The sequence below is a fragment of the Protobothrops mucrosquamatus genome, unplaced genomic scaffold (assembly GCF_001527695.2).
Source record: "Protobothrops mucrosquamatus isolate PMUCROS unplaced genomic scaffold, P.Mucros_1.0 scaffold3753, whole genome shotgun sequence".
Taxonomy (NCBI): Eukaryota; Metazoa; Chordata; class Lepidosauria; order Squamata; family Viperidae; genus Protobothrops; species Protobothrops mucrosquamatus.
This window is the reverse complement of record NW_015389706.1, coordinates 58,782-68,104: the sequence shown is the minus strand read 5'-3', so window position 1 is coordinate 68,104 and position 9,323 is coordinate 58,782.

Genomic DNA, 9,323 nt, shown 5'->3' with positions numbered 1-9,323 from the left:
GTAAATAAATCTGTTGACATCCATGTCATATCAATTCTTGACCAGGACAGGTGTCTGTTAGAATAGAACGTAAATTGCTTCTTTTCCGGATATTTTTCTCTCCAAGCATCAAGTATATTTAATTCATCCACCATATTATAAAAGGATTTAGGAAGTGTTCTTCTTAGAGTCTTATTTTTTTTTGTTGTATTATAATCCATCTCCATGATTGGAGATTTTAATGCTATTGTAAAGCCGAAGCTGCCACAAGAGTGATTTGAATGTTATTTGCCTGAGACAAAAGGCATTCCAGAGATGTTGGCCCAATGCTAATTGGTGAGCCTATGTGCTTTACCTTTTAAAATCCTGAATGTGTTATTTACAATAAGTTTATTGAGTTATATTTTTGTAACATGTTATCTAATCAGGGTGAAAGGGGGAGGAGAAAGAAAAATGTGACAATTTTTGATAGAGCTTCCATGGACATGTATAGTCTATCTGATACAGGACAAATGATTTTTTTTCTTTCTTTTCTTTCCTCCACTTTTAAGCTGTGGGATAGCCCAAAGGGCTACAGAGGGATGTTTGATATGTAAAAGGGTTAATAAAGGGTTAAGGCTCCCAAAGGAGGGAGACAAATAGCTAAATGTAGAACAAGTACTGGGGTCTCTGTCTTCTCTTTGACAGGAAGGCTTGGTGGCGCAAACAACTCCTTTGGAATTTCCAGTCCATAAGATCCAGCCGGGACAGTGGGTGCTGATTCGTAAATGGAAGGAAGAACTTCTACAACCAAAGAAGGGAAGTTCCTTATGTTAAAACTGCTGTCCGGAGGGCTGAGAAGGGTTGGACTCACTACACACGAGCAAAGGTGGTGACTGGACCTGAAAGAGGTTGGACAGTTATTCCAGGACAAGGACTGAAAGCCACGTTTAAAAGGACTTGAATGGGCAGTGGACCAGAACCCCTACCTATTTTGAATATCTCTATTAGAATTTCAGGTGACCCCAGATGAAGAACAAAAATGTTGGTGGTGACTCATCAGAGAAGTAAAAGTGGTTTGTTACAAATAAAATGAATAACTAAGACAGAAGTCATACCATTAGAAACTGAAAACGTAGAATTGTACATTGTAAGAATTAGGTGGTAAATGTATATCTTTTGTTATTGTCACTGTGATTGCTGTAGCTGTTATTATTGTTGTAATTGTGGACCAATTTGTGGGTGTGAAATACTGTGTAATAATCATGAGGGGTGGATTCTACTTCTAATATTACTGAAGACAACACACCAGAACAGCCTGGGAAATAAAGATAAAAAAATTGTGAGATTTAAAGGTAGATGACAATCATGAAGCAGAATGGATATTGCAAAAGGAATCAGGAAAGTGGCTAAAGCTCCTGAACAAAAGTATGAAAATATGTGGAGCGATTGGGGTTGGTTAACTAATTGGTTTCCCAACACTGAATGGTTAAGACAAATGTTTCTTGGCCTAAATTTTTTAGTGGTTGTAGGACTTATGTGTTGTGCATGTCTGCAATGTATTCCTTTATGTGGATCTACTTTAACCAAAGCTGTAGGAAAAGCTCTTAGGAAAGTCTTAGGAAAAGAAGAAGTTATACCAGTGATGGCGAACCTTTTAGAGAACGAGTGCCCAAAAACTGGCTCCGCCCCTGCTCCACCCCCTGCCCTGCCCCCGCTCCACTCCTGCCCTGCCCCCACTCTGCCTCACCCTGCCTGCCCAAAGGGCCACTCACCGCCTCCAGGGCCCGCCGCAGATCGCCCAGGCAGCCCAGCAGCGCCATGGCGGCCACGCCCTCTGCCCACCCCCCCGCAACATCAACTGTGCGCGTTGGCGCGTGAGGGCAGAATCTTGTGTACGCTGCTTGGCTGCCATGTTTTTGGCTGCGGTGCTTCGTGTGGGCCACGCTCAGGGGAGACTCTCCTCCATGGAGGCTGCTAGTGAGCACGGGGTCGCGGGTGGAGGCAAGGCTAGGGCAATGGCACGTGTGCCCATAGAGAGGGCTCTGAGTGCCGCCTCTGGCACCCGTGCCATAGGTTCGCCACCACTGAGTTATACAGTTAATAGTTATAAGATTTTCTAAACATGATAATGAAGACCTTTCAGTGTAATAAAAATCAAAAGGGGGGATTTGATACAAGTAAAAGAAAGGTCTTCAAAATTTAATATTGAAAGAGAAATTTAAAATTGAATTTGCTGCAGTGGAAATTTCTGAGTAGAGAAGCTATGGTGGGAAAGAGGAAAGGTTAACATAAAAGAAGTAAGATAAACATATAGGCAAAAATAGCTGGGTCTGAGAAAGAAAGAAGAGAAGCCATAAAAAATATATAGCTGTAAAAGGAAATGGCTAGCCAGGAAAGACAGGTTGAATTGGAGAATAGGAAAATAAGCTGAATAAGATAAGAGGAAAGGCACACTGAATTGAAAAGCAGGAAAAGAACTTATTGTTTAAAATGGGGACATAAATATCTACAGAGTTTAAAATAACCATTTAAATGTCTAATTTTTCTTATTATACAGTAATTGTATATGTGAATATGATTTAGTATGTAGCAGGAAATATGTAGGAGGCAGTCGGAAAGAGTGTAACCTCATAGTACCTCAGCCAATGGGGAAAGAGGAGGGATGTGGCAGCCGGGACAAGGGATGTATAAAGAAGGAAATATTTTGGGTTAAAACTTTGGAGAGAACCAAGCTTTGATAGCTTCTCTCCCCGCTTATTGCAATAAATGAAACAAAAGGCCTTCACTGTGTCTTGGCTGGTTATTGGTCAGGCGAGCTTGCCTCTGGTCACGAAAGAAAGTAGCCAGGAGCACATAACACTAGGAACAATTTAATCAAGTTCTCAGCATATAAACCATGCATTGGACTCTTGGTAAAGCTTTCTCCTCAGATGGGTCTCTCTGATTATTTTAGCATAGTCTTATGGAATGCCTGTAATGTGGCTAATACTAGTTTCTTATAAACTTCCCTTGGATATTTAATTTATCAATTAAAAATATTTGGGAAATATAGTAAGGAATATAAGAAATATAAATATCAGTGCTATACATTCATTATATATTTTATAATCTTAACTTAGTTAATAAATGTTTTGTTAGTGTATTTAAAATATTCATCTCAGAGGGAAGGGCACAACTCATGAGAATTTTATATGGTACAATCTACTGTTAAGAAAAGTTATTTTTCTTACATTTAATTTTTTAATTTTGAGCAAATATGTTAACATTTCTGATTCCATTTGTAACTTAGAATAAAAACAGCTTTCTAAAATATAAAACAACTACCAAGAATAAACTAAATGCATCAGCAGTGCAGAAGATTAAAGTTATTACACTATTGACATTGATTTTGCTGAATAATACTTGCTATTGTATGTATTTCTTACTGTTTGAAGAAAAGCGTACAGTAGATTTGTTCTTCAAGCAAATGATGTACTAAATTTGGATACAGATGGAAAATAAACTGATCTGTTGCAATTTTCCCACCCTGGAACCCTTTAATATATTTCACCAACTTCCATAATTCCTAATTGGAATTATTAAGAGGGCTTCCAGATTGGGTCTGTAATACTGAATTTGCTGCAGAAAAGGAGGAACTACTGCTGTGCCAATGGAGGGTGGGAAGTGACTAGCATCTCAAATATACTGTTGCTTTCTGTCAAACCTATTTTTTTTTAATATATTTTATTGATTTTTTACAATAACAATCTTTAGTGCTTGGTAAACAGCGTGTTGTCTGGGTTCATATATTTAAGAAAATAATAATTAATTTCTTAATATTTTCGATACATACAAAGTTGGATATAAACATTTTTCTTGTGTTTGTACAAATAATAATATCAGCATATAACATCTTTTCTGATCAGCTTATGTTTCAATTGTATTTATAAAAGTCATCTTGTTAAGTCACTATATGTCCTGTTTTCAAGATTCTTATTTAAGCTTAATTTCCCCTCTGTATTCAAGCCATTCTTATCAGTCATAATTTTCTCAAAGTTAATTACCTTTAAATATCCAAACTTTCCATTATCATACACCATCCCAATATTTTTACATTTCATATATTATAAAAAATACTATACTACTTGTATATCTTGTCCCTCTTACTGTAGGGCCCCTTTATATCCATAATTTATCTATTCTTTTTTTTAACCATATTCAAACAAGTGTTTAATCATACAGTACTCCATCTGGTAAGTCGAATCAAATCTCTTTTTTTAAAAAAAAACAAGTTTTATTAATTTTCCATTTTTACAAAACTTCAAATATTTAAGGAAGCAACATGGTGGTTGGGTAATACATAGTCCAATAATACGCTTATCCATACATATATCAGTTTACATCATCAAAAATTTCCTCTCTGTTTCCCTTAGATATTATACCAAATTCAAATTAATAGGTTGCTAGTTATAACTCAATCATTTAAAACATTTATAAACTATATGTCTTCAGATCCTGTTTTTAACTTTTGTCTGGTTTCAATTACAATATTCCAGTTGGCTTAGTGTCCAATAATGTTTAAGTTTCGGATAGCCCACGGTTCCCTTAGATCATACAAAATAATATCATGTCTAAAATACACTTATTATCTATTCCAGTAAATTCTTAGTTTATTCACAATCATATTCTAGTTCTCATTCTGATATCATCGCTTACCCATGAAATAACTTTTATCCTCTAAATCCATCTTCTATTTATAATTCAAAACAATTATTTGCGTAACTAATTTATTTCCCTTATAGATATAAATACTGAATATTAAATCAAATAATATCTTTTAAAATCTTATCTCATTACGTAAAATTTAAAGCTCTTCCATTAGGTATCACATAAAGAAAACCATCTTTTTAAGTCTAACTCTGGCCTTCCTTTTGTGCCAGACCGGCTTCCATAAAAGACCTTTTAGATCCTCCAGTGGCTCTCCCTTCATTCCTGCATATATCATTTGAATCAGGGGAGACCATCCAATCATCAGCCTATCAAGGAAGCCAGTCCCTTCACAATCATTAAATTGTTGGCCAAATGGTTTAAGTCTCCATATTTGAGTTAATGTATTTATCATACGTTCAAACTGGTCTTCTTCTTCTTCTTCTGGTTTCAGCTGATGAAAAGTCATGTTCAGTGTTGTAGTTGTTTTTGGATCATCTGGATTGTCTAGAACCGTAGTGGTGAACCTATGGCACACGTGCCACAGGTGGCATGCAGAGCCCTCTCTGTGGGCACGGGCGCCGTCCCCCCAGTCCTAGGCCTTCAGCTGGGTTTTATAAAACCTTTTCGCTTTAGGCCTCCACCGCCGTGTGCAAAAAAAAAAAAGGTTCAATCAATTTCAACTTCTCACGGGGAAAAAAAAGATCTCGCAAAGTTGGAATTGACTGATTGAACTTTTTAGTCCCACCCAGTCTGTTGTTACCACCATGGCCATGCCCACCCAATGGGCCATGCCCACCCAATTGGCCACACCCACCCAATGGACCACACCCACCCGGCACCCGACGATACATAAGTGGGTTTTGGGTTGATGTTTGGGCACTCGGTCTCTAAAAGGTTCGCCATCACTGGTCTAGAATCTCAGTATATTGTGTATGTAAGTCCTCTGCGAGTTCCATCTTAACATTGCTTTGTTCAGTTTCTGTTGCTGTTGTATTTGTAAAGTCTTTAAGTGAGGTCAAAGTTTGAGTGTCAGAGTTTAAGTTTAAGTTTAAGTTTATTGCATTTATATCCCGCCCTTCTCCTGGTGGACTCAGGGCGGCTTACAGCCAATTAAAACAGAACAATTGATACAATATACAAAATTAAAACAGATTAAAAAATATATTTAAATAGGCCTTTCCTTATTTTTAAAAGTTGATTAAAAATCCAATAGTAAAAATATCCCTAGGCCANCCCTAGGCCAGTCCTGCCTGCTGAAACAGCCATGTCTTGAGGGCGCGGCGGAAGGAGGGGAGATCCGGAATCACCCGGATCTCTGGGGGCAGCTCGTTCCAGAGGGTGGGGGCTCCAACAGAGAAGGCTCTCCCCCTGGGGGTCGCCAACCGGCACTGTCTGGCTGACGGCACCCTGAGGAGACCCTCTCTGTGGGAGCATATCGGTCGGTGAGAGATGATCTGTGGCAGAAGGCGGTCTCGGAGATAGCCAGGTCCAATGCCATGGTGCGCTTTAAAGATGATAATCAACACCTTGAAGTTCTGAGTAGATTGTAGCTGGCATTCTTTAAAATCCACTTTGTTGTTAGTTCCTTCTTCTTCTGTTTCTTTTTGGGAGGTAGGTTCATCTGATGAGGTTAAAGCTGCATTTTGTAGCTTTAAAGTGGCACATAAGTCTTCCATTCTAGAATTTATTAGTTCAGTAGCCTCTAGGATTTTTTCAAGTATAAGTTTGACATTAAGCTGTGGGTGGTGTTTCTCCATTTCTGTGATGTTTACAAATAGTCCTTTAGTGGAGGCTATTTTTGATAAAAGTCAATAACTGTCCACCTCCACTGTAAAGAGATATTTTCACCGCCCAGCTGTTTCAAGTTCTTATCTTTTTGTTACTGTCAAGGACAAATTTTAGTCTCAGGAGTCTCCCAGTTGGAAAAAAGATTATTTCTTTTCCACTTGCTATACCAAATTTCACTACAAGATGTCCCCAGTAACATACAAAATGAAGCTTTTATCCAGTTCAAGAGAGGGAAAAAAAGAATATTCCCTTTTTTTTCAAGCTTAGCAGAAAAGTAAAACAGTAAGTTTTTGTAGAAATACAGAGCTTTTAGGGAGCCCAGGTATCCAGATATTGCAAGTCCAGGTATGTGGTCATTTAATCTTATTGTCCTTTTTTGTTTGTTTCTTGGCTTTATATCCCCGGAGTAGGCAGAAGCCGTGAAATTAAGCTGAGGGAAAAGGGTATTTCAAGGATTTTTACAGGAAAGTAGTTGGGAAAGAGAGAAGGTAAAATAAGGTCTCACCCAACTCCTCCAGTTGCTTCATCGTGCTTAGTAGTGCTTTGGGCTTTCAGCTGGTGCGACTAAGTGAGCGGCCATATTACTGGCCGCTCTTTTCTTCTACGGTCCTGAGGAGGTGCCGCAGATCAAACGGAGAGGCTGCCGCCCCTCCGCGATCTAGTGAGGGTCCTCCCCAAAGGTGGTCGCCCGTCCAGGGCGACTTTTGACCCTTTCCAGGGTCTCCCGAAGAAGAAAAACCAGACAGCGGGGAGAACAATCTCTCCGTTCATCCGCCAGCGCTGCAAACTGGAACCGGAAGCCGAATCAAATCTCTTGAATCTAACTCTAGCCTTCTTCTTTTGCCAAGTAACTTTCCAAGTCAGTGTGTTCAACTTGCCAGGGGATTCTTCCTGTATTTTTGTAAATGTTACTGGGAATAGAAGAGACAAGTTAAGTAAGACATGCGTTGTTGTCTCCCAAACTTTAATGATTCTCCTGGCTGCTCTATAATCCATTTTGTTAGATCTTCTTTCCTATCTTCAAGTTTGTTTTGAAGCCCTGAAAAATAAGATATATTTTCCATTTCCATTGTTATGGCAAAATATTACAAGTTTTCTTTTGTTTGTATTAAGCTATGGTTCTCTTCATCTGTAGCTTCACTCTTTGGGTCACTGGTTTGTGTTCTGTTATCTGGTTTGTTTGTTCATTCTTTGTTGTCGTTTTCTGAGAGGTTTTTAATTGTAAGTTTAGGTTAAAGATGTGCTCATTTATGTCATCAAAGTTGTTTTTAATCTCATCATGATTTGACACCATTGTCATTTGAATCTGTCACAGCATTGCATACATTTCCTCCTGGAAAATATTTGCTTTGTCTTGGAGTATTGCTCCTGCAGGTCTCTGATATTCCAGGCTGGGGCCTTCAGAAGGAGATATTAGGTGTGGTTTCCTGCCATTTTTAGATAGGTATGCAACATCCATTTTATCTCCCCCCTCCAGATATTCTTTCACCAGTACCATAGTCTCTATGATTAGCCTTGTTAAACCAGCCAATCTTAAAATCCAAATAACCAAATCTTATATAGTTCTTATCTTTATATATGGTTTTTATAATCCAATGCATTTCTATTCTTCTATTCAGGGGTCTTACAATTATCAGCCATCCAAAATTGCAATCCAGAATGTTTAACCATCCAGTAAATTCCCCCCTAGAAGATTAGCCAAAAGTCAAGGTTTTTCTCTGCAGACAATTCTTGAGCTTAGAGATCACAGCTCAGTAAATGTTTATAATCCCAGAAGGTCAGCAGTTTTTAAAACAAATATAGTTCTCAATCTGTAGTAGGTGGCCCAGTGTATTTTCTTTCCTCTCTTCCCAGCTGTTCTCTATTTGGCTAGAAGTCACTGAGGTTCAAAGGAACAAGTTGTTTTTTATTTCTGGGCGTCTTGCCAATTTCTGAGTCATTGCAGCTGTTGTTCTATGCTCTAATCCTCCACTAGATGTCAGTAGCTATTCATTTTCCAACTTTTAAGACGAAGAATTATTTTTTATAATGTCATCAATACTCTTTCAGATGTGAAATCTTAATGGTTTTCATAATTTTCAGATTTATCCAGACTATAGTATTATTAACTTCATTTCAATATATTTCTGTCCCCCATAAAAATTAAATCGCCGCTTCAGTCTATGGAAGGGTGGGGTGTGTGATCCCCTCCCTTCTCACTTTTGGAGGATTTTTTGCTTCTTGGGGATCTTTTCCAGGAAATCAGTTACAAGATAGAAGAGAGAAGATCAATATTCTCAGCCAGTTCCAAGCACGCTGTTCACAGTTGTTCTAGTTCAGGGGTGTCAAACTGCTGGCCCACGGGCCAGTTGCATCATGCAGAGGGTGCACCCACCCCAGCTCCCGCAATGCAAAAAAAGTGATACGTTGTCATGCCTCCGTCCGAGCCTGACTCTGAGGAAGACATGGAGTTCCCTGTTGAGGCCCAGGAGGGGGTGTCTGTGGCTTTGGAGGACTGTGGGGAGGAGCAGGCTGAGGCAGGCCAGGGCCCTTCAGGTTTGGAACAGGGAAGGCAGAGTTCAGGCGAGGAGCAAGGCCCCTCCCCACCTGATCCTAGATCAAGGAGAGCAGAGAGGAGGAGGAGGGAACAACGGAGGCAGGCTCACTTGCTCGGGAGGAGAGCGTCCCGCCCCACTCCACAAGGCACACCTGGGGAGTAGGATTTAAGGAGACACTGTGGGGTGGGGCATTTGCCGGGAACAAACGTGAAATCTTGAGATAGTGTGCTCTTGTAACCTGGACACTTTGTATTCTGGACCAGTTTGCTTCCTGCTGATCTCTCCTTGCAGTCTGCAGTGTGCAGTTCGCAGTTCACAGGCAAGCTGGGAGTTAAAAGGATTATACGT